The 25202-nt window shown below is 36.5% G+C and overlaps 1 long non-coding RNA gene across 45 annotated transcripts in view; it reads right to left on the bottom strand.

Moving 5' to 3' along the window:
- LOC147369591 (uncharacterized) overlaps positions 1-25202 on the bottom strand; it is a 676540-nt gene that overhangs the window by 628331 nt on the left and 23007 nt on the right. For 2 of the 45 annotated variants that reach the window (XR_015168541.1, XR_015168505.1), the window contains one exon: positions 20022-20070. The exons of 37 other annotated variants lie outside the window; for them this stretch is intronic. This is a non-coding gene — a long non-coding RNA (uncharacterized LOC147369591). Of the gene's footprint in view, positions 1-12430; positions 13496-20021; positions 20071-25202 lie in introns of those variants that run through there. 6 more of the 45 variants (XR_015168547.1, XR_015168548.1, XR_015168517.1 and 3 more) reach the window with 6 other exon arrangements.

Genomic DNA, 25202 nt, shown 5'->3' with positions numbered 1-25202 from the left:
TTTCCATACAAATTGTGAAATTATTTGTTCTAGCTCTGTGAAGAATACTGTTGGTAGCTTGATAGGGATTTCATTGAATCTATAAATTGCTTTGGGTAGTATACTCATTTTCACTATATTGATTCTTCCAATCCATGAACATGGTATATTTCTCCATCTATTAGTGTCCTCTTTGATTTCTTTCACCAGTGTTTTATAGTTTTCTATATATAGGTCTTTAGTTTCTTTAGGTAGATATATTCCTAAGTATTTTATTCTTTCCGTTGCAATGGTGAATGGAATTGTTTCCTTAATTTCTCTTTCTGTTTTCTCAATCCAAGAAGAAGATATAACAATTATAAATATATATGCACCCAACACGGGAGCACCGCAGTATGTAAGACAAATGCTAACAAGTGTGAAAGGAGAAATTAACAATAATAGTGGGAGACTTTAATACCCCACTCACACCTATGGATAGATCAACTAAACAGAAAATTAACAAGGAAACACAAACTTTAAATGATACAATAGATCAGTTAGACCTAATTGATATCTATAGGACATTTCATCCCAAAACAATGAATTTCACCTTTTTCTCAAGCGCACATGGAACCTTCTCCAGGATAGGTCACATCCTGGGCCATAAAGCTAGCCTTGGTAAATTCAAAAAAATAGAAATCATTCCAAGCATCTTTTCTGACCACAATGCAATAAGATTAGATCTCAATTACAGGAGAAAAACTATTAAAAATTCCAACATATGGAGGCCGAACAACGCGCTGCTGAATAACCAACAAATCACAGAAGAAATCACAAAAGAAATCAAAATTTGCATAGAAATGAATGAAAATGAAAACACAACAACCCAAAACCTGTGGGACACGGTAAAAGCAGTCCTAAGGGGAAAGTTCATAGCAATTCAGGCACACCTCAAGAAACAAGAAAAAAGTCAAATAAATAACCTAACTCTACACCTAAAGCAACTAGAAAAGGAAGAAATGAAGAACCCCAGGGTTAATAGAAGGAAAGAAATCTTAAAAATTAGTGCAGAAATAAATGCAAAAGAAACAAAGGAGACCATAGCAAAAATCAACAAAGCCAAAAGCCATTAGCCAGACTCATCAAGAAACAAAGGGAGAAAAATCAAATCAACAAAATTAGAAATGAAAATGGAGAGATCACAACAGACAACACACAAATACAAAGGGTCTACTATCAACAATTATATGCCAATAAAATGGACAACGTGGAAGAAATAGACAAATTCTTAGAAAAGTACAACTTTCCAAAACACGACCAGGAAGAAATAGAAAATCTTAACAGACCCATCACAAGCATGGAAATTGAAACTGTAATCAAAAATCTTCCAGCAAACAAAAGCCCAGGTCCAGACGGCTTCACAGCTGAATTCTACCAAAAATTTAGAGAAGAGCTAACACCTATCCTGCTCAAACTCTTCCAGAAAATTGCAGAGGAAGGTAAACTTCCAAACTCATTCTATGAGGCCACCATCACCCTAATACCAAAACCTGACAAAGATCCCACAAAAAAAGAAAACTACAGGCCAATATCACTGATGAACATAGATGCAAAAATCCTTAACAAAATTCTAGCAATCAAAATCCAACAACACATTAAAAAGATCATACACCATGACCAAGTGGGCTTTATCCCAGGGATGCAAGGATTCTTCAACATCCACAAATCAATCAATGTAATACACCACATTAACAAATTGAAAAATAAAAACCATATGATTATCTCAATAGATGCAGAGAAAGCCTTTGACAAAATTCAATACCCATTTATGATAAAAACTCTCCAGAAAGCAGGAATAGAAGGAACATACCTCAACATCATAAAAGCTATATATGACAAACCCACAGCAAACATTATCCTCAATGGTGAAAAATTGAAAGCATTTCCTCTAAAGTCAGGAACAAGACAAGGGTGCCCACTTTCACCATTACTATTCAACATAGCTTTGGAAGTTTTGGCCACAGCAATCAGAGCAGAAAAAGAAATAAAAGGAATCCAAATTGGAAAAGAAGAAGTAAAACTCTCACTATTTGCAGATGACATGATCCTCTACATAGAAAACCCTAAAGACTCCACCAGAAAATTACTAGAAATAATCAATGACTATAGTAAAGTTGCAGGATATGAAATCAACACACAGAAAACTTTTTTAAATAGGAAAATAAAAACTATAATTATGAGCTATTTATAAAATAATGATGACTACTATAATATAGAAAATGGCTAAAAGAAAGCAAGCTATATTGTTGAATCAGATCAATATTTTAAAGTAAGTGAAAGGAAATGAAGTGAACTTTTAACCTCAAAATTTAAAAAAGGAACACTAAAATTCCTTTGAGGAAAACAATATGGAAATTGTTAATTAAAAATTCATCAGAAAAAATAAATTCAAAAAGCCATAAAACTGACCTTTTTCTATTTATCTGGATATATATATATTACATAGTAGATACTTTTCTGTGTAGTGGAATATACATATAAAGCACATAGGATAAAATAACAAAAACTTTAAATAAAATAGGACAAGTCCTAAAACAAAAGTGCCAAAATATGCCTAAAAAGAAAGAAAAATAAACTGAAAAGAATGACAACATTGGGAATAACAGAAAAAGATGCTGAATAATTGCTTGTAAAAGTAGTCACTTGCTTAAATGGCTTTATAAGTGACAACAATATTTAAGACAGGGATTAACTCCTACTCTCCATCACCTCTCCACTACACCATGGCGGGGAATATAAAACTTTTCATTTCACTTTTTTATTTCATTCATAAAACACACTACAACAAAATCTGATATATTGAACTAGATTTAAAATATTTAATAAAATGTTAGCAAATTAAAATTACTAAGACATTAAAATAATAAAACAGTAAGATATAAGCTGAGTCAGTCTGATGAAAGCTTGAGTTCACCATTAATACTAGATTTGTCAGCTTATGACTTAACCTTAGTGAGTCTCCATTTCTTCAAATGTAAAATGGTAATAGTACTGAACAGAATTATGGTGAGGATTTTAATTATATATATATATTATATATGGATAATATATATAATAATATATATTTAATATTATATATATTATATATGGATAATATATATGGAAAATAATTTAATAATATTTATTGAGTACATATGGGTAAACACTCAAATAAAATCTTTTCTTACTGTGAGCTTTTCAAACAAATTTATTTAAGGTATGCAAAAAAGATTTAGTACTAAATGTTTGCTAATACATTTCACCACAGTAATAAGTCAAAAGATAAAATTGTGTGGACATCTTGATATATTCTAAAACAGCACTGATAAAATTTAACATGTTCTTCATAAAATACTGGGTCCCCAAAATGAGAGATGTACAAGAGGCATTTTATAAACTGAAAATTTACTCATGAAATAGAAAAAGGAAAAATGCTTCTTAACTCTCTTTTGTTTAAAAATAGTCATTAAGTGAGCATTCCCAATGTCCTGGGATAAACAATAACAGAAAAGAATTTTAAAAAAAAGAATATATATATATATATATATATATATATAAGAATATATTTAAAATTTTCAGGAACATAGAAAATAAGACATCTCTAATTTTAATTAAATGAGCATAACTTTGATACCAAGAGTTCAAAAATAGACAAAGTCAGTCTAAAAACCAACCTAGATGCCATTCTAAAATCTTAAGAAATATATTAGCTGACAGAATTCTGAAATACATTAAAATAATTATGCACCAAAGCTAAGTGGACTTTCCCCCAGAAATGCATGTGGAGTTGAACCTCAAGATATTTATTAAAATACACAATATATCTAAAAAGAAAACTTATGTTTCATCTTCATAGATGCTGAAATATTCATTTAATATAATTCAAAATTATGTCTTAATAGAAAAAAATTTTAAGACACAAAAGGATAGGAACAAACTGCTATTTCTTAATATCATAAAATATGTGCCTCTCAACCCCAAAGACAACATCTCATATAATGAGAAAGCACTTGATGCATCCTCACTTAAAATCAAGAATAAGACAAAGGCGTCCACAGCCACAATTATTATTTTATTATTATTCAACATTGCTCTGGAGGATGAAAATTGCAATTAGGAAGTACAAAAACTAGAGATACAAAAAAAATGGAAAGGAGTTAAAATTACAGAGGACATCATGCAAACAATGAGATTATAAGTAAATAAACTGGAAAACAATTACAAACAGTAAGAGAATTAAATAAAGAGGCAGATTGTACAAGTAATACAAGGAATCGATAGTCTTCATACACTATGCCAACAGGTTAGAAGTTAAAGTGGAGAAATAAATCCCATTTAATACTGCAACTCCTTCTTCCCTTAAAAACAAAACACTGTACCCAGGAATGAACTATGTAAGAAGTATGCAGGATCTATATGAAGCAAACTGAAACAGTCTTAAAAGATGTAAAAGTGGACTTCAACTAGTTTAAAGGGGTATCATTGTATTGGATAGGAAAACTCAAACCATAAAGATACAATCCTTTATAAAGTAATCTATAAATTCAACTGAACCCAAAAACAAAGCAAAACTCACTAAATTTTGTGAGAGGAGACTAGAAAAAATAATTCTAAAGTTCAAAGGGAAAAATAAAGAGGCAAGAATATACAGGGAAATTTTGGAAAAAAAAGTAATAAGGGAGATCACCTCTATAGTATACAAAAGCAAATCTTAAAAGTAAAATAAGTAAAGCACTATAGTACTGGTAAATGACTAGAGAGAGGAAGTTTTATAGCACATGTACACAATGTATTAGTTACTGAAAAACTGTTCACTGAAATTCCCAGATACTATCTGAACAATAAGTAATTAGTCAGATAAAGATAATGCTCAAGGCTGTCAAGAGTTCAGAGCAATAGAAATAGGCAATCTCATACACTGAGCAAAACTGAAACAAATGGATTCCTTATTACCTATCTGACACTTTAAATAAATTTATACAGTTGAATCTCTTGTATTTCTGTTTTTTTAATAGTGTTTAAGTACTAAATAGAGATGTATACAAATGTACTAAAATACTCATCACACCATTATTTAAAGTGGAAACAGACTGATCCAATCAAAATATTCAACAATAGAAAACAGGTAAAATAAATTCTAATACATAAAATAGACTATTTTATAATTAAGCTACTGATATGAATAATAAAAAGAAATTCAGTTGAAAATAGGCAAAGAAATGAACAAGAAATTTGTAGACAGGAAAACACAGATGGATAACAAAAACATAAAGACTTTCTTAAACTCATTCATTGGCTTTAGAATATGTCAGATTACATCCATCAAATTTCAAAAAGTTTTAAAAATTGGATTACCTCTAGATTTAACATATGAAAATGAGATAGATCCTCAAGCACTGCTCACAGGAGGCTTAACAGATACAGGTGTTCAAAAACATTATCTGATATCACTTTAGAAATTCAATCTCCATTTGCCTTTTGACTAAGAAATAACACTCCAGGGATAGAGTCCAGAGATATTTTTGCTCATATCCATAAGGAAGCTGTACAAGGATATTCCTCACAGCATTATTTATAACTATTAAAACCTCATGGCATTGTTTATAACTGTAAAGGGTCTACCAACTGAGGAAAGAAAAAGTAGAGGGTGATGGGTAATCATTATGGATAATATACAGCAGCTAAAGGCAGTTAGAAATAAATACATACAGAGATAGACAAATCTTAAAGTATCAGTCTGTCAGTCAGTTCAGTTCCTCAGCATATCTGACTCTTTGAGACCTCATGAACTGCAACACGCCAGGCCTCCCTGTCCAACACCAACTCCCGGAGCCTACCCAAACTCATGTCCATTGAGTTGGTGGTGCCATCCAACCATCTCATCCTCTGTTGTCCCCTTCTCCTCCTGCCCTCAATCTTCCCCAGCATCGGGGTCTTTTCAAATGAGTCAGCTCTTCGCATCAGGTGGTCAAAGTATTGGAGTTTCAGCTTCAGCATCAGTCCTTCCAATGAATAGTCAGGACTCATTTCCTTTAGAACTGACTGGTTGGATCTCCTTGCAGTCCAAGGGACTCTCAAGAGTCTTCTCCAACACCACAGTTCAAAAGCATCAATTCTTCGGTGCTCAGCTTTCTTTATAGTCCAACTCTCACATCCATACATGACCACTGGAAAAACCAAAGCCTCAACTAGACAGACCTTTGTTGACAAAGTAATGTCTCTGCTTTTTAATATGCTGTCTAGGTTGGTCATAAAATTCCTTCCAAGGAGTAAGCGTCTTTTAATTTCATGGCTGCAGTCACCATCTGCAATGATTTTGCAGCCCCCAAAAATAAAATCAGCCACTGTTTCCACTGTTTCTCCATCTATTTGCCATGAGTATACTGGATTAAAAAAACAAAACAAAAAACTAGAAATGACCCTGATCCTAGGAAATTATAATTTCAATAACTTGGAAAACATATGAAAATTTTATTTTGTAACATTTATAAGACTATTCGCATGTCTAGGGCCCTACTTCAGACACCTAAAGAGAAGGTGTCTACATGAATTGAGGGAGGAGTGGGTTGGAATGTAAATGTAGATCAGTAATGAGAGGGTGTGCAAATTCTGAAAATGATGACGTGCTCTGAATTCTCTGCACCACAGACTTAAGCAAAATTGGAAAAAGCATGATGCTGAAGATGATTTAATGCCAATAGACCATATATATAATCTAAATAATTTTAAAAATCAAGATACAATACACTATACATAGATTACTTCAAATTTGTTTAAAATACATTATGAATGAACAGAACAAAAGAGTAACAGAATGGTCACAACAATACTCTCTCTGGGTATTTTTCATTCTTTCTTCTTTCCACTTTGCAAATTTTTCACTTTTTGCTTAAAATATTTGATTGTTTTTATAATAAATAGGACAAGGGGTATCTCCTCACCGCCGCCCTTCCTGACCTTCAACGTGGGATAGCTCCTCTAGGCCCTCCTGCGCCCACGCAGCCACGGCTCCTTGGACGTGGGTATCTCCTCCCGCCCGCCGCCCCTGACACCGGACATGGGGTAACTCCTCTCGGCAGCCCCCCCTGACCTTGGACGCGGGGTAGCTCCTCTCGGCGTTCCTGCACTGTCGCAGTCTGGTACTCTTGGCCACTGCCCCTGACCTCGGCCGTGGGGTGGCTCCTCTCAGCTGTGCCGCCTGTGCTTTAGCGCACCCGTCACAGCTGCCAAATTCAGACTTAAAATTGAAGAAAGTAGGGAAAACCACTAGACCATTCAGGTATGACCTAAATCAAATCCCTTATGATTATACAGTGGAAGTGAGAAATAGATTTAAGGGCCTAGATCTGATAGATAGAGTGCCTGATGAACTATGGAATGAGGTTCGTGACCTTGTACAGGAGATAGGGATCAAGACCATCCCCATGGAAAAGAAATGCAAAAAACAAAATGGCTGTCTGGGGAGCCCTTACAAATAGCTGTGAAAAGAAAAGTGAAAAGCAAAGGAGAAAAGGAAAGATATAAACACTGAATGCAGAGTTCCAAAGAATAGCAAGAAGAGACAAGAAAGCCTTCTTAAGTGATCAATGAAAAGAAATAGAGAAAAACAACAGAATGGGAAAGACTAGAGATCTCTTCAAGAAAATCAGAGATACCAAAGGAACATTTCTTGCAAAGATGGGCTCGATAAAGGACAGAAATGGTATGGACCTAACAGAAGCAGAAGATATTAAGAAGAGATGGCAAGAATACACAGAAGAACTGTACAAAAAAGATCTTCACGACCCAGATAATCACGATGGTGTGATCACTGACCTAGAGCCAGACATCCTGGAATGTGAAGTCAAGTGGGCCTTAGAAAGCATCACTACGAACAAAGCTAGTGGAGGTGATGGAATTCCAGTTGAGCTATTCCAAATCCTGAAAGATGATGCTGTGAAAGTGCTGCACTCAATATGCCAGCAAATTTGGAAAACTCAGCAGTGGCCACAGGACTGGAAAAGGTCAGTTTTCATTCCAATCCCAAAGAAAGGCAATGCCAAAGAATGCTCAAACTACCACACAATTGCACTCATCTCACACGCTAGTAAAGTAATGCTTAAAATTCTCCAAGCCAGGCTTTAGCAATATGTGAACCATGAACTTCCAGATGTTCAAGCTAGTTTTAGAAAAGGCAGAGGAACCAGAGACCATATTGCCAACATCCGCTGGATCATGGAAAAAGCAAGAGAGTTCCAGAAAAGCACCTATTTCTGCTTTATTGACCATGCCAAAGCCTTTGACTCTGTGGGTCACAATAAACTGTGGAAAATTCTGGAAGAGATGGGAATACCAGACCACCTGATCTGCCTCTTGAGAAATTTGTACGCAGGTCAGGAAGCAACAGTTAGAACTGGACATGGACCAAAAGACTGGTTCCATATAGGAAAAGGAGTTCGTCAAGGCTGTATAATGTCACCCTGTTTATTTAACTTATATGCAGAGTACATCATGAGAAGCACTGGACTGGAAGAAACACAAGCTGGAATCAAGATTGCCAGGAGAAATATCAATAACCTCAGATATGCAGATGACACCACCCTTATGGCAGAAAGTGAAGAGTAACTCAAAAGCCTCTTGATAAAGTGGAGAGTGAAAAAGTTGGCTTAAAGCTCAACATTGAGAAAATGAAGATCATGGCATCCGGTCCCATCACTTCATGGGAAATAGATAGGGAAACAGTGGAAACAGTGTCAGACTTTATTTTGGGGGGCTCCAAAATCACTGCAGATGGTGACTGCAGCCATGAAATTAAAAGACGCTTACTCCTTGGAAGGAAAGTTATGACCAACCTAGATAGTATATTCAAAAGCAGAAACATTACTTTGCCAACAAAGGTTCGTCTAGTCAAGGCTATGATTTTTCCTGTGGTCATGTATGGATGTAAGAGTTGGACTGTGAAGAAGGCTGAGCACCGAAGAATTGATGCTTTTGAACTGTGATGTTGGAGAAGACTCTTGAGAGTCCCTTGGACTGCAAGGAGATCCAACCAGTCCATTCTGAAGGAGATAAGCCCTGGGATTTCTTTGGAAGGAATGATGCTAAAGCTGACACTCCAGTACTTTGGCCACCTCATGCGAAGAGTTGACTCATTGGAAAAGACTCTGATGCTGGGAGGGATTGGGCGCAGGAGGAGAAGGGGACGACAGAGGATGAGATGGCTGGATGGCATCACTGACTCAATGGACGTGAGTCTGAGTGAACTCGGGGAGTTGGTGATGGACAGAGAGGCCTGGCGTGCTGCGATTCATGGGATTGCAAAGAGTCAGACACGACTGAGCGACTGATCTGATCTGATAATAAATAGGAAGAGTAACTTCAAGAAAGAAACTGTGAAACAGCACAAAGGGATTAGAAAAGAACATCTAGTTTCAAATCCTAGTTCTCTAGTCTCTAGTCTACCAGCTCGGCAATCAGGGACCTACATTTTTAAACTACACTCTTCGTGTCTGAAAAATGGGTGCAGCAATGCATTCATTACACCTCAGGATTGTTTTAGGGAATATTCAAGGTAGCACAAGTGGAATTATTTATAATCCATAAATTTAAGGGTATGTGAGTCCACAATTCTTTATCTGAAACATCTGGGATTGGCTATTCATCAGAATTCAGAATTTTTTTCTGTTTTAAAGACATAATAGTCAAAGGCTTTTTCTGCATCTATTGAGATCATCATATGGATTTGATCTTTCAATTTGTTAATATGGTATATCATGTTGATTGATTTGTATATATTGAAGAATCCTTGCATTCCTGGGATAAACCTGACTTGAGCACGGTGTATGAACTTTTTAATGTGTTGTTGAATTCTGCTTGCTAGAATTTTGTTGAGGATTTTTGCATCTATGTTCATCAGTGATATTGGCCTGTAATTTTTTGTGTGCATTGAATTTGCTTGGTTTTGGTATCACAGTGATTGTGGCCTTGTAGAATGAATTTGCAAGTGTTCCTTCCTCTGCAATTTTTGGAAAGAGTTTTAGAAGGATAGTCACTAGCTCTTCTCTAAATGTTTGATAAAATTCACCAGTGAAGCCATCTGGCCCTGGGTTTTTGTTTTCTGGAAGATTATTGATCAGTTTTGATTTCAGCATTTTAATTAGGCTGTTCATAATTTTTATTTCTTCCTGGTTCAGTTTTGGAAGATTGAACTTTTATAAGAATCTGTCCATTTCTTCCAGGCTGTCCATTTTATTGCCATACAGTTGCTCATAATAGTCTCTTATAATCCTTTGTATTTCTTCACTGTCTGTTGTAACTGACCTCAACATAGTAAAGGCCACATATGATAAACCCAAGAGAACATTATTCTCAATGGGGAAACACTGAAAGCATCCTAAGTTCAGGAACAAGACAAGGGTGCCCACTGTCACTGCTATTATTCCACATAGTTTTTGAATTCCTAACTATAGAAATCAGAGAGATAAAGAAACAAAAGGAATCCAGATCAATAAAAAAAGAGTAAAATTCTCACTATTTGCAGATGACGTGATACTATACATAGAAAACCCTAAAGATACTATCAGAATATTACTAGTGCTAATCAGTAAATATAACAAAGTTGCAGGATACAAAATCAATACTCAGAAATCACTTGAATTCCTATATACTAACAATGAAAAATCAGAAAGAGAAATTAAGGAATGAATCCCATTCACCACTTCAACAAAAAGAATAAAATATCTAGGAATAAACCTACCTAAGGAGACAAAAGAACTATATACATAAAATTACAAAGAACTGATGAAAGAAATCAAAGATGACATGAACAGATGGAGAGATATTCCATGTTCCTGGTCAGAAGAATCAATATTGTGAAAATGACTGTAACACAAAGGCAATCTGAAAATTCAATGCAATCCCTAAAAAATTACCAGTGGCATTTTTCACAGAACTAGAACAAAAAAAATTCACAATTCATAAGGAAACACAAAAGACTTCGAGTAACCAAAGCAATCTTGAAAAAGAAGAATGGAACTGGAGGAATCAACCTTCCTGAATTCAAGCTATACTACAGAGCCCCAGTCATCAAGAGAGTATGCTACTGGCACAAAAACAGAAATATAGACCAATGGGACAAGACAGAAAGCCCAGAGACAAACCCACGCACCTATGAGTACCTTATTTTTAACAATGGAGCAAAGATAGCCTCTTCAGTAAGTGGTGCTGGGAAAACTGGACAGCTACATGTAAAAGAATGAAATTAGAACACTTCTTAACACCATACACAAAAGTAAACTCAAAATGGATTAAAGACCTAAATGTAAGACCAGAAATTATAAAACTCTTAAAGGAAATCATAGGTACAACACCCAATGACATAAATCAAAGCAAGATCCTCTATGACCTATTTCCTAGAGTAGGGAAATTAAAACAAAAATAAACAAGTGGAAGCTTTTGCACAGCAAAGGAAACCATAAGCAAGGTGAAAAGACAACCCTCAGAGTGGGAGAAAATATTAGCAAATGAAACAACTGACAAAGGATTAATTTCCAAAATATACAACCAGCTCAAGCAGATCAATACCAGAAAAACAAACAATCCAATCAAAAAGTGGGAAAGAGACCTACACAGACATGTTTCCAAAGATGACATATAGATGGTTAACCAACACATGAAAAGATGCTCAACATGGCACATTATTAGAGAAATGCAAATCAAAACTACAATGAGATATCACCTCATACCTGTCAGAATGACCATCATCAAAAAGTCAACAAATAATAAATATGGAGAGAGTGTAGAAAAAAATGAATGCCCTTGCACTGTTGGTGGGAATGTGGACTGATACAGCCACTGTGGAAGATGGTATGGAGATTCCTTAAAAAAAAACTAGGAATAAAACCACCATTAAGACCCAGCAATCCTACTTCCAGGCATATACCCTGAGGAAACCAAAACTGAAAAAGACACAGGTACCTCAATGTTCATTGCAGCACTGTTTACAATAGCTAGAACATGGAAGAAAACTAGATACCCATTGACAGATGAATGGATTAAGAAGCTGTGGTACATATATACAATGGAATATTACTTAGCCATAAAAAGGAATGTATTGAGTGAGTTCTAATAAGGTGGGTGAATGTAGAGCCTATGATACAGAGTGAGGTAAGTCAAAAAGAGAAAAATACCATTTACTAACACATATATATGGAATCTAGAAGGATGGTACCAATGAAATTATTATCAGGGCAGCAATGGAGAAATAGACATAAAGAACAGACTTTTGGACATGGAGTGGGGGAGGAAGGAGAAGGTGAGATGTATGGAGAGAGTAATATGGAAATTTATATTACCATATGTAAAATAGAAAGCTAATGGGAATTTGCTGTATGACTCAGGGAACTCAAAAAGGGGCTCTGTGACAATCTAGAGGGGTAGGATGGGGAGGGAGATGGGAGGAAGGTTCAAGAGGGAAGGGACATTCGTGTACCTATGGCCGATTCATGTTGATGTTTGGCAGAAATCAACAAAATTATTTAAAGTAATTATACTTCAATTAAAAAATTTTTTTAATTTTAAATAATAAATAAAAAGACATAATAGTGTAGAAGAATATGTTACATGCAATCCCAACTAGGATCGAGAGAACCATCTTGGAATTACATTTTTCTTCCATAAAAATATTAATCTTCTCACTAAGAGATAAAGTATGTAGATAGCCCCAGCTCAGTTCAGGTTAACATGTTATTAACAAACTAGTTCAAGTCACCTCAGGTTTTGCCACCAAGTAAATTACAAAACTATTTGATTTTCAGAACTTTTTTTTGGTATCAGAATTGCAGATAAGCAAATGAAACATAATCTCACTGTCTTGTCTATATGAAATTAGAACTCAGCATTTTTACATAAATTTATCTAGCTAGAGACCTACATGCTTCAAGAAAACTGGAAATAGAATTTATTTCAGAATTGGAAGTTGGCAAGTAGATAGGTAAAACTTGGAAGTGAAAAATACACCATGTGATAAAGGAAACAAAGCTGAGTAGGGAGGTATGAGCCTCTTGATAAGAAAGACTTGATGACCTTAATGTTGAGACTAAGTTAATCAGGGAGGAAGAGAAATAAGACTGTGCCGGGTGGGGACTTTCAGAGTTCCAAGCCTTGAATAGGTATAAAACTCGAGGAAGTGGATTCTAGTCTTCATGGTTCCCAAGCTCTCACAGCCACGCTTAATTGTTCATTTACCCTCCCAGAAGTGAATTCTGGCTTTTCCATTGAGCAATATTGTCAACTGTCACAGTTGCCAAGCCAACAGATGGTGTGGGCCTGAGTTACCAGTAGTGTCCAAGTGTAAAAATATAGTCATTTAGATGTTTTTGGTGTACATCCATTTCCTCATTAATCTTCCAAGTGCAGCTGCAAATGGATAATTTCCACGTGAAACACAGTGGCACTCTCGCCACCTTCATTCACATACTTTTGGATCACCTGCCATGTCCCCAGTACTAGGCTACACCTGGAAGTGAGCAAACAACACAAAGTCCCTCTTGTATTTTTCTCTTATTATTTAGCGATTCTGTTTTATCTCAAAAATACGTAAAGCTTTCTGAGAAAGGGTGCTATACTTAATTTTTTTAATCCCAGAAAACACAGGGCATCATTCATTTCACAAGAATTAAGGAATCCTTCTAGGAGGATGGTAGAAATAGGTAGAGGTAGCTAAAAAGACAGAGAAGGCAATGGCACCCCACTCCAGTACTCTTGCCTGGAAACTCCCATGGGCAGAGAAGCCTGGTAGGCTGCAGTCCATGGGGTCACTAAGAGTCAGACACGACTGAGCGACTTCACTTTCACTTTTCACTTTCATGCATTGGAGAAGGAAATGGCAACCCACTCCAGTATTCTTGCCTGGAGAATCCCAGGGACAGGGGAGCCTGGTGGGCTGCCGTCTATGGGGTCACACAGAGTTGGACACGACTGAAGTGACTTAGTAGCTTAGCAGCAGCTAAAAAGATACAAACTTTCAGCTCCAAGTTGAATAAAGTACAAGGATCTAATATATAATAGGGTGACTACAGTTAACAATGCTGTAATTTATAATTGAAAACTGCTAAGAAAGTAAAGCTTGCATGGGTGAGTGCCCAGTTGTATCTGACTAGATGGGAGGGGAATGCTTTCACAATGTGAAGATACATCAAATCATCATAATGTATATTTTACATATCTTAGTTTTTTACTTCTCAATTATACTTCAATAAAGCTGAAAAAAGTAATTCTTAAGTTGATTTAAAGTAAAAACTAATGTGTAAGAAGTGCTGACATTCCCTCCCCGCCTCCCCCCCAAAAAGGTACACACACAAACAAGACAGAAACAAAAGCTGAAAGAATGACTCTACAAATTATAAAACCAAATATAAATGGTTATTGAATCATTCACTACTTTTGTTTTGTAATCATTATTAAGAACAAGTGAAAGCTATAAATCTGTCCATTACTTCCTACCTTGAGGCTAGCAAGAGTTTGAAATTAGAATCTGTGCCACAAATGCCTCCTTCCTCCAATTTATCTGAAAACTTCTGACCAAATTAATCTCCCTCAAGTACATATCCAATTTCTCCAGCTTAAAACAAACAGTTTCTCCTACCCATGTAAAAACATTTTTTAAATCACTGTCTAGCAGTTTTTCATTATCTTGCACCATAATGCCCTCCCAAAAGATTCCTAACTTATACGTTAACCTCTATTGACTCGAATTTGGACTTTGAGATGAAAACAATTTGAAAAGCACAGGCTTTCCTAAGCATGAACACCCAAACCTTAGCCTATTTGCAATTAAGAAAAAAAGTAATAAAAGCAACTAATACTTTTTGATCTCACATTATATGCCAGACATCAAGTTAAGCACCTTATATCACTGTTATGTAACCCTGTATAGTATCAGGGTTGCCCCAACTTTCCAAGTGGCAAATCTGAGGCTCAGAAACTGAGTAACTTGCCAAAGCATACAGAGATAGTAAGTGCTAGAACCTGGCTTGGAGAAGGCAATGGCACTCCACTCCAGTACTCTTGCCTGGAGAATCCCATGGACGGAGGAGCCTGGTGGGCTGCAGTCCATGGGGTCGCTAAGAGTCGGACACGACTGACAGACTTCACTTTCACTTTTCACTTTCATGCACTGGAGAAGGAAATGGCAACCCACTCCAGTATTCTTGCCTGGAGAATCCCAGGGACAGAGGAGCCTGTTGGGCTGCCGTCTATGAGGTCGCACAGAGTTGGACACGACTGACGCGACTTAGCAGCAGCAGCAGAGCCTGGCTACGAACCCAGGCAATATATTCAAATTTCTCTGCAATTTTTCTGTGTCTATTGCAGAAGCAGAAATATCCACTGCCTTTAATCTTTTTCTTTCTAAGCAATTAGATGACACCAAGAGCCCCTTTAATTAAAAAAAAAAAAAGATAACATTGCCTCTTGCCTTTAATCATTTTAATCAATCCTTTATGAGTGATATGACTGCTTTAAAAATCTCCATTTGAAGAAATAGAGGAATATGGAAAGGAAAAAAAGAAAAGGCAACATGGGCATCTTTTGAGTCCAATCATCCCGGTTAGTCTGACCACTGGCAGTTTAATGAATTGTGTTTTGTTGGTGGTGCTAGAAAAATTAGAACTTTAAACACACAACTCTAAGATGAGAATTGTAATTGCTGACTCATCCTGTATCATGAATCTGAAAGAATACCTAAAATTTTTTGTCTAGTTCAGCAACTCCTATTTTTTTTTTATCTCCTACTTCAGTCACAACAGCTTAGAAGATAAAATAAATGTGCTATATAAATCTGGCAAAATATCCTCAAATAGTTTATGACAATTAAGAACTCTGATATCATTGTTCTATGAAATGTCCTTTCTTTACAATATAGACACTCTATTGCTAGATACTGTTATTCCTGACAGCGTAGATAATATTCACCATTGTAACAGTGGCTATGACAGTAGCTGGCACAGAGTAGGCACTCACTTACATATATACAGGGAAAAAGAAGACCAAGTGGTATCACACTAATGATGCCCATGAGCTGTCCAGCCAACTCATTCTTTCTCTGAAATAGCCATTAAGAGACAGTTTGTGCCACTTGCTTTCCTTGTCAATTTCAGAAATTTTAAAACACACTCAAAGGTCCACTAGTTGTTAGTTTTAGCTTTTCAAAGATAGTTTTTTATTAAAGTACAGTTGCTGTAGATTATTATGAGTTATAAGTGTACAATATACTCATTCAGTTTTTAAAGGTTATACTCCATTTATAATTATAAAATATTGGCTATGTTCCCATGTTGTATGATATATCCTTGGAGTTTATTTTTATATAATTTGCACCTCTTAATCCACCATCTTTGTATTGTCCCTGCTCCATTTCCTCTTCCCACTGCCACGAGTCTGTTCTCTGTGTCTGTGAGTCTGCTTCTTCTTTGTTATGTTTACTAGTTTGTTGTATTTTGTAGATTTCATATATAAGTTATATCATACAGTATTTGTCCTCCTCTGACTTATTTCACTTAGTATTATATACTCCAGGTCCACCCATGTTGTTGCAAATGACAAAATTTAATCCTCTTTTGTGGCTGAGTAGGAGAAGGCAGTGGCACCCCACTCCAGTACTCTTGCCTGGAAAATCCCATGGATGGAGGAGCCTGGTGGGCTGCAGTCCATGGGGTCGCTAAGAGTCGGACACGACTGAGCGACTTCACTTTCACTTTTCATTTTCATGCATTGGAGAAGGAAATGGCAACCCACTCCAGTGTTCTTGCCTGGAGAATCCCAGGGACAGGGGAGCCTGTTGAGCTGCCGTCTATGGGGTCGCAGAGTCGGACACGACTGAAGCACGTATCTATCTATCTAGTATTCCCTTGTGTGCAGGTGTGTGTGTGTCACATACATACTCACAGACACACACACATACCATATCTTCTTTAACCATTCATCTGCTAATTAACACAGATTACCTCTGTACCTTGGCTTTGTAAATAATGCTGATATGAATATTGGGATGCATGTATCTTTTCGAATTTCTCTATCTTCTAAAAGTTTTAGTTTCACATTTATGTTTACAGTCCATTTTCGGGTTTTGTGTGAGTTTTGAGATTTAGTCAGAAGTCCTTTTTTTCTTCTTTTTTTCTCTTCTTTCTGTGGTGTCTAGTTGCTTCAGCACCATTTGTTGAAAAGATTGTCCTTCCTCCACCGAACTGATTTTGCACCTTTGTCACAACTCAATTTGGCATATTGGTGTAGGGCTATTTCTGGGTCACTCTATTGACCTATGGGTCTACACTTCAGCCAGTGCCACACTGTCTTGATTACTCTAGTTATGCAGCAAGACATACCATTGGGTACAGTGGTTCCGCAACTTTATTCTTTATCATAATTGCTTTAGCTATTCTGTTTAGGTCCTATTTCTTTTCATGTACATTTGTAATAATATTGACAATTTCTACAGAAAAGTTTGTTGAGTTTTTTTTTATTTATTTTTTATTGAAGGAATATTGCTTTACAGAATTTTGCTGTTTTATGTCAAACCTCAACATGAATCAGCCATGCTACTGCTGCTGCTAAGTTGCTTCAGTCGTGTCCGACTCTGTGCAACCCCATAGACAGCAGCCCACCAGGCTCCCCCGTCCCTGGGATTCTCCAGGCAAGAACACTGGAGTGGGTTGCCATTTCCTTCTCCAATGCATGAAAGTGAAAAGTGAAAGTGAAGTTGCTCAGTTGTGTGCGACTCTTAGCGACCCCATGGACTGCAGCCCAACAGGCTCCTCTGTCCATGGGATTTTCCAGGCAAGAGTACTGGAGTGGGGTGCCATTGCCTTCTCCGATGAATCTGCCATAGGTATACATATATCCCCTCCGTTTTCAAACTCCTTCCCATCTCCCTCCCCATCCCACCTCTCTAAGTTGATACAGAGCCCCTGTTTGAGTTTCCTGACCATACAGCAAATTCCCATTGGCTATCTATTTTACATATGGTAATGGAAGTTTCCATGTTACTCTTTCCATAAATTTCACCCTCTCCTCCACTCTCCCCATGTCCATAAGTCTATTGTTTATGCCTGTTTCTCCACTGTTCCCCTGTAAATACATTCTTCAGTACCATTTTTATAAATTCTGAATTTTGATGGGAATTGCATTAAACCAATACATAAATTTGGGGAGAATTGACAACTTCACTATCTTGAGGCTTTAATTACTTTTGTATATTGTATTGTTTATCTATTATCTATAATAAGATGCTTTTTGATTTCCGCAAACTCTAGAAGAATGAAACTGTCATTACTACATCAAGATGAGTATCTTCAAAACAGCAATATTAAGAAGATCAACTTTGTTTCAGCCCAGTCAATCAAAAGTCTTGCTGAACAACTGAGGTCATGGAAATGTTTGGCCAAACCATTTCTGTTACCAAAAAGCATACTTATTAAATGCCTCACCTTTTCTAAAATAGCATTAAGAGGTTTCTCTTAAAGGCAGAAAGAGCTAAAGGTCAATATATTGTTTATATTTCTAAAACCCTTTATCTTAAGGTGGTTAAAAGAAAGACTACTAAAATGGAAACAGATTATCTGTTGGCAGGGAAAATTAGTATTTTTCCTTATTTTTTCCCAATAAAAGGCAAAATAAGTTTAAGTAACTTTTTTTTCAATAATCTATGGGGGGAAATGCTTTAAAATATTTCTGTAGGCTAAGGAGTTGAAGTATGTGCATGCACAGTCATGTCCAACTCTTTGCAACCCCATGGACTATAGTCTACTAGGCTTCTCTGTCCAAGGGATTCCCCAGACAAGAATACTGGAGAGGATTGCCATTCCCTCTTTCAGGAGATCTTTCTGACCCAGGGATCGAACCTGGGTCTCCTCCACTGCATGCAGATTGTTTACTGTCTGAGCCACCAGAGTAGCTCAAAATATCTCTATTAGCATATATACACACTGATTTTTCACACACTTGTCAACAGAATACCATATGATGCATTCAGTTGCTTTCTCTCATTTTGGAATCAAGGAAAAAACTAAAATTAAGTCAAGAACTATGGGATAAAATAATGAGTATGTTAATATAAACCAAATATTGTGCTGTTAAGTAAAGATATTGAAAGTATTATTAGGTGGTTGTTAAGACAATTAGTATAAGTGGTGGCATAAGGAAATTAGATTTGATCTGGTTTGCATAGATGCTACAAGCTAAAAATGGAAGTACCACAATCACAGTTACCACATATAATTTTCCTAGCTCTTATCCTCTGACAAGAGCTCTGGGACCCATATTTCAATATCTCTGGAATAATAAGGTTTGTTTACTCGTATAAGGACCTTCAATTGTCAAACACCCCAATAAACTCAGCATAACTATAATCACATGCATATATTTCTGATTCTTAATTTCATATCGAAATCACAATCCTGAATGCTTATCTCAGCCAGAACACTGCATCATCTTTCACCATTCACATTCAAATATGGACTAAGCCACACAGATTTAAATTCAGGGCCATGATCTGTCAATCCATGATCCACATGTTGCCTGGAAATTTTTTTTTTTTTTTTTTTTTTGGACCCAGAGGGTGTTAACCCACACGGTCTTTCAAACCTTAAAATTCAAAAGATTTTGCATAAAATTTGGGTGTCCAATTTCTTTTGAATAAAAGTCCAATTTGACAGTACTGGGTCTGCACTCCCACCTATAATAATCCCTTATATAATTAGCTAGAAGTGACCATGGATCCCCTCTTTAGATAGGACAAGAATGTGCCATTTTTCACAGCTCTTTCCTCTCCTTATGATCTCATACCTAACTGCTTCATACATTAAATTGTCTACCTGGACAGTGTAAGCGTTTGAGGCCCTTATTATAAATGCATTGATTTTCTTCTGTTTCTTCCTCATTGTCACATTATCTCCAAATAATCCCCTATCTTCAGAAGTTTCTCCATTCTACATATTCTTCACATAGCCACCAGAATTCTGTTACTATACACTTCCATCAAGACTCACCTCTTCTGTAAAGCCTTCTCCAAGGAAATGGGATTGTTTCTTTGTGTTCCTGAAAATTTAAAAATGCTTTTGACATTTTAAAATAACACCAAAAATAAATAAATAAATAAAATACAAAGAAATAAACCCGACCAAGGAGGTGAAACAATATGTTAAGAACTATAAAACATTTAAAAAGGAAATTGAGGATTCAAAAGGAATGGAAAGATATCCCATGCTCTGGGATTGGAGTAATATTATTAAAATGGAAATACCACCCAAAGCAATCTACATTTTTAATGTGATCCATATCAAAATACCTATGACACTTCACAGAACTAGAACAAATAACCCAAAAATTTATATGGAACAATAAAAGATCCAGAACTGTCAAAGCAATCCTGAGGGGAAAAGAACAAAGCAGGAGGCATAACTCTCTCAGACTTAAGACAATACTAAAAAGCTACCATAATCCAAACAGTGTCAGAGGTACAAAAACGGATATGTGGAACAAAATACAGAGCCCAGAAATAAAGGCACAACCCTACAGTCAATTCTTGCCTCAAAGGAGGCAAGAATATAAAATGGGGAAAAGACAATCTCTTCAGCAAGTGGTGCAGGGAACACTGGACAGTTGCAAGTAAATCAGTGAAGATGGAACACACTCTCATACCATGCACAAAAATAAAGTCAAAATGGCTTAAAGACTTAAAATAAGACATGATACCATAAAATTCCTAAAAGAGAGCATAGGTACAACATTCTCTGACATAAATCACACCACTGTTTTCTTAGTTTGGTCTCCCACAGCAATAGAAATAAAAACAAAAATAAACCAATAGGACCTAATCAAACTTACAAGTTTTTGCAAAGCAAAGGAAATCATTTTTTAAAAAAAGGAAAAGACAATCTATGGAATAGGAGAAACCATTTGCAAACAAAGTGACCTACAAAAGTTTAGTTTACAAAATACACATTTCAGACAAGGCAACAACAAAAGAACAAACAATGCAATTGAAAAATGGGCAAAAGATCTTGATAGACATTTCTCCAAAGAAGACATACAGATGGCCAGCAGGCACATGCAAAGATGCTCAATATCAGTAATTACTAGAGAAATGCAAATCAAAACCACACCAGTCAGAATAGCCATCATCAAAAAATCTACAACAAATAAAAGGTGGAAAGGGTATGGAGAAAAAGGAACCCTCCTATACTGCTGGTGGGATTTAAGTATGTGCAGCCACTAAACAAAAAACAGTGTGTTAGTTCCTCAGAAAACTAAAAATAGAATTACCCTATGATCCAGCAATCTCACTCCTGGGCATACACCAGGACAAAACATAATTCAAAAATATACATGTGGCCTTCCTCAGTGACCCAGTGTTTAAGAATCTGCTTCCGCATCAGGGGGCATGGGTTCAGTTCTTGGTGGGGCAATTTCTGCATGCCACAGGTATGGCCAAAAAGAAACAAACAAACAAACATGCACCATTATGTTTATAGTGGCACTATTCACAATAGCCAAAACATGATAACAACCTAAATGTCCAACAACAGTTGAATGACTAAAGACGATGTGGTACATATATAAAATGGACTACTACTCTGCCATAAAAAAGAATGAAATAATTCCATTTGCAATAACAAGGATACAACTAGAGATTACCACACTATGTGAAGAAAGTCAGAAAGAGAAAGACAAATGTCTATCTACAAAATAGAAACAGACTCACAGACACAGAGAACAGACTGTGTCTGCCACAAGTGGAGTGGGGAAGGACTGGGAGTTTGGGATTCAGTTCAGTTCAGCAACTCAGTCATGTCTGACTCTTTGCAACCCCATAAACCACAACACTCCAGGCCTCCTTCTCCATCAGCAACTCCAGGATTCCACAAAAACCAATGTCCATTGAGACGGTGATGCCATCCAACCATCTCATCCTGTGTCATCCCCTTCTCCTCCTGCCCCCAATCCCTCCCAGCATCAGGGTCTTTTCCAAATGAGTCAGCTCTTCGCATGAGGTGGCCAAAGTACTGGAGTTTCAGCTTCAGCATCAGTCCTTCCAATGAACACCAGGACTGATCTCGTTTAGGATGGACTGGTTGGATCTCCTTGCAGTCCAAGGGACTCTCAAGAGGCTTCTCCAACACCACAGTTCAAAAGCATCAATTCTTCAACGCTCAGCTTTCTTTATAGTCCAACTCTCACATCCATTAATGACCACTGGAAAAACCATAGCCTTGACTAGACAGAGCTTTGTTGACAAAGTAATGTCTCTGCTTTTTAATATGCTGTCTAGGTTGGTCATAACATTTCTTCCAAGGAGTAAGAGTCTTTTAATTTCATGGCTGCAATCACCATCTGCAGTGATTTTGGAGCCCCCAAAAATAAAGTCAGCCACTGTTTCCACTGTTTCCCCATCCATTTCCCATGAAGTGATGGGACTGGATGTCATGATCTTAGTTTTCTGAATGTTGAGCTTTAAGCCAACTTTTTCACTCTCCTCTTTCACTTTCATCAAGAGGCTCTTTAGTTCCTCTTCACTCTCTGCCATAAGGGTGGTGTCATCTGCATATCTGAGGTTATTGATGTTTCTCCTGGCAATCTTGATTCCAGCTTGTGCTTCATCCAGCCCAGCATTTCTCATGATGTACTTCCCATATAAGCTAAATAAGCAGGGTGACAGTATACAGCCTTGACCTATTTGGAACCAGTCCTTTTCCTATTTGGAACCAGTCTGTTGTTCCATGTCCAGTTCTAACTGTTGCTTCCTGACCTGCATATAGGTTTCTCAAGAGGCAGGTCAGGTGGTCTGGCATTCCCATCTCTTTCAGAATTTTCCACAGTTTATTGTGATCCACACAGTCAAAGACTTTGGCATAGTCAATAAAGCAGAAATAGATGTTTTTCTGGAGTTCTCTTGCTTTCTCCATGATCCAGCAGATGTTGGCAATTTGATCTCTGGTTCCTCTGACTTTTCTAAAACCAGCTTGGATATTTGGAAGTTCATGGTTCATGTATGTGAAGCCTGGCTTGGAGAATTTTGAGCATTACTTTACTAGTGTGTGAGATGAGTGCAATTGTGTGGTAGTTTGAGCACTCTTTGGCATTGCCTTTGGGATTGGAATGAAAACTGACCTTTTCCAGTCCTGTGGCCACTGCTGAGTTTTCCAAATTTGCTGGTATACTGAGTACAGCACTTTCATGGCATCATCTTTCAGGATTTGAAATAGCTCAACTGGAATTCCATCACCTCCACTAGCTTTGTTTGTAGTGATGCCTTCTAAGGCCCACTTGACTTCACATTTCAGGATGTCTGGCTCTAGGCGAGTGTTAGTGATCATACCATCGTGATTATCTGGGTTGTAAAGATCTTTTTTGTACAGTTCTTCTGTGTATTCTTATCACCTCTTCTTAATATCTTCTGCTTCTGTTAGGTCCATACCATTTCTGTCCTTTATTGAGCCCATCTTTGCATTAAATGTTCCCTTGATATCTCTAATTTTCTTGAAGAGATCTCTAGTCTTTCCAATTCTATTGTTTTTCTCTACTTCTTTGCATTGATCTCTAGGCTGGATAAACAACAAGGTCCTACTATATAGCACCAAGAAATATATTTAGTATCCTATTAGAAACCACAGTGAAAAGAATATAAAAAAAATACACGTGTATAACTGAGTCACTTTGCTGTACAACAGAGATTGGCACAACATTGTAAACCAACTATACTTTTTAAAAAAATGTATTTTGTTTATTTTTGGAAAAACGCTTTCCCCACTCAAGGTTACACACATGTTGTGTTCTAGAAATTTTAAAGTTTTAGCTTTGACATTTAGGCTTCTGATCCATATCAGCTTTATTTCTTAATATATATTTTCCAATTATGGAGTAAAATTTTGGTTTCACTTATTTTAATCAGTATTTAATTTAATTTAATCAGTATTTAATCAGTATGAGATATAGTTTATAATAAAAATATATACCCATTTTTAAGAATACAGATTGATGAGTTTTTATTATCTTATGCTGATTTAAACATTATCACAATCAAGATAAAGAACATGTCCATTGCATCAAAAGTTTCCTTTGTAGCACTCCTTCCCATCAGCTATTTAATATACTTGATCCAGTGTTCCAGCTATTTATGGTGAAAGTGGCAATATACCACTTAGTTAATCATTGCCAGAAGCAGGACCCTCCTGAAATATTTTACTGCTGTCTTTATTACAGTATTTATCACATTAATGATTGTTGTTTTACTTTCTGCTCATTTCATTATTGTTCGACCTCCTGAGGGGATGAACAGTGCACTAGAACTGCTAATATAATTTTTGATGCATTGTTGGTGCTGACTCAGTATCTAAATGTCTGCAATTATATAAAAGATGAATAATAGATTTACTCTTGCAATACTATCCTCAGTTGTCCATGGTTAGATATGATTAATATTTCCATTGTTTCTCATTAAAATCAAATAATTTACGAACAGTTTGTTAAAGAAGGGGCAACCTTTACCAAACAAAGTGTGTAACTTCACAGTCCAAACTCACCCATTCTCTCACACCAATCCAAAGGGCAGGTTAGAAACAGACTCACAGACATACAGAACAAACTTGTGGTTGCCAAGGAGGAGGAGGGTGGGAGAAGGGATGCATTAGAAGTTTTGGATTAGCAGATGTAAACTATTACATTTACAGCGGATAAACTGCAAGGTCCTTCTATGTAGCACAGGGAGCTATATTCAATATCTTATGATGAACAATAATAGAAAAGAAAGTTACAAAAGAATGTGTGTGTATGTGTGTGTGTATATATATATACACCAATATATATATGTATAAATGAGTCACTTTGCTGTACAGTGGAGATTGGTACAATACTGTAAATGAACTACACTCCATTGTTTTTTTTTAATGTGGGGATAAAATCAAAGGGCAGATTAGAACTGCTTTCTATATTAAACATCCAAATGAGCATAACTAAGTCATCCTAAACATCACAAATCAAATTCATCTTCATTTGCTTATAAGATAGTCTCGTTAATTTTTTAATATAAATTTATTTATTTTAATTTGAGGCTAATTACTTTACAATATTGTATTGGTTTTGCCATACATCAGCATGAATCCACCACAGGTGTACATGTGTTCCCCATCCTGAACCCCCCACCCACCTACCTTCCCCATACCATCCCTCTG

The sequence above is a fragment of the Bos grunniens genome, chromosome 7 (assembly GCF_055505025.1).
Source record: "Bos grunniens cultivar Pamir isolate PY7600 chromosome 7, Bosgru_T2T1.0, whole genome shotgun sequence".
Taxonomy (NCBI): Eukaryota; Metazoa; Chordata; class Mammalia; order Artiodactyla; family Bovidae; genus Bos; species Bos grunniens.
Note: the sequence above shows the minus strand (reverse complement) of the source record. Positions and strands in the feature narration are given on the sequence as shown.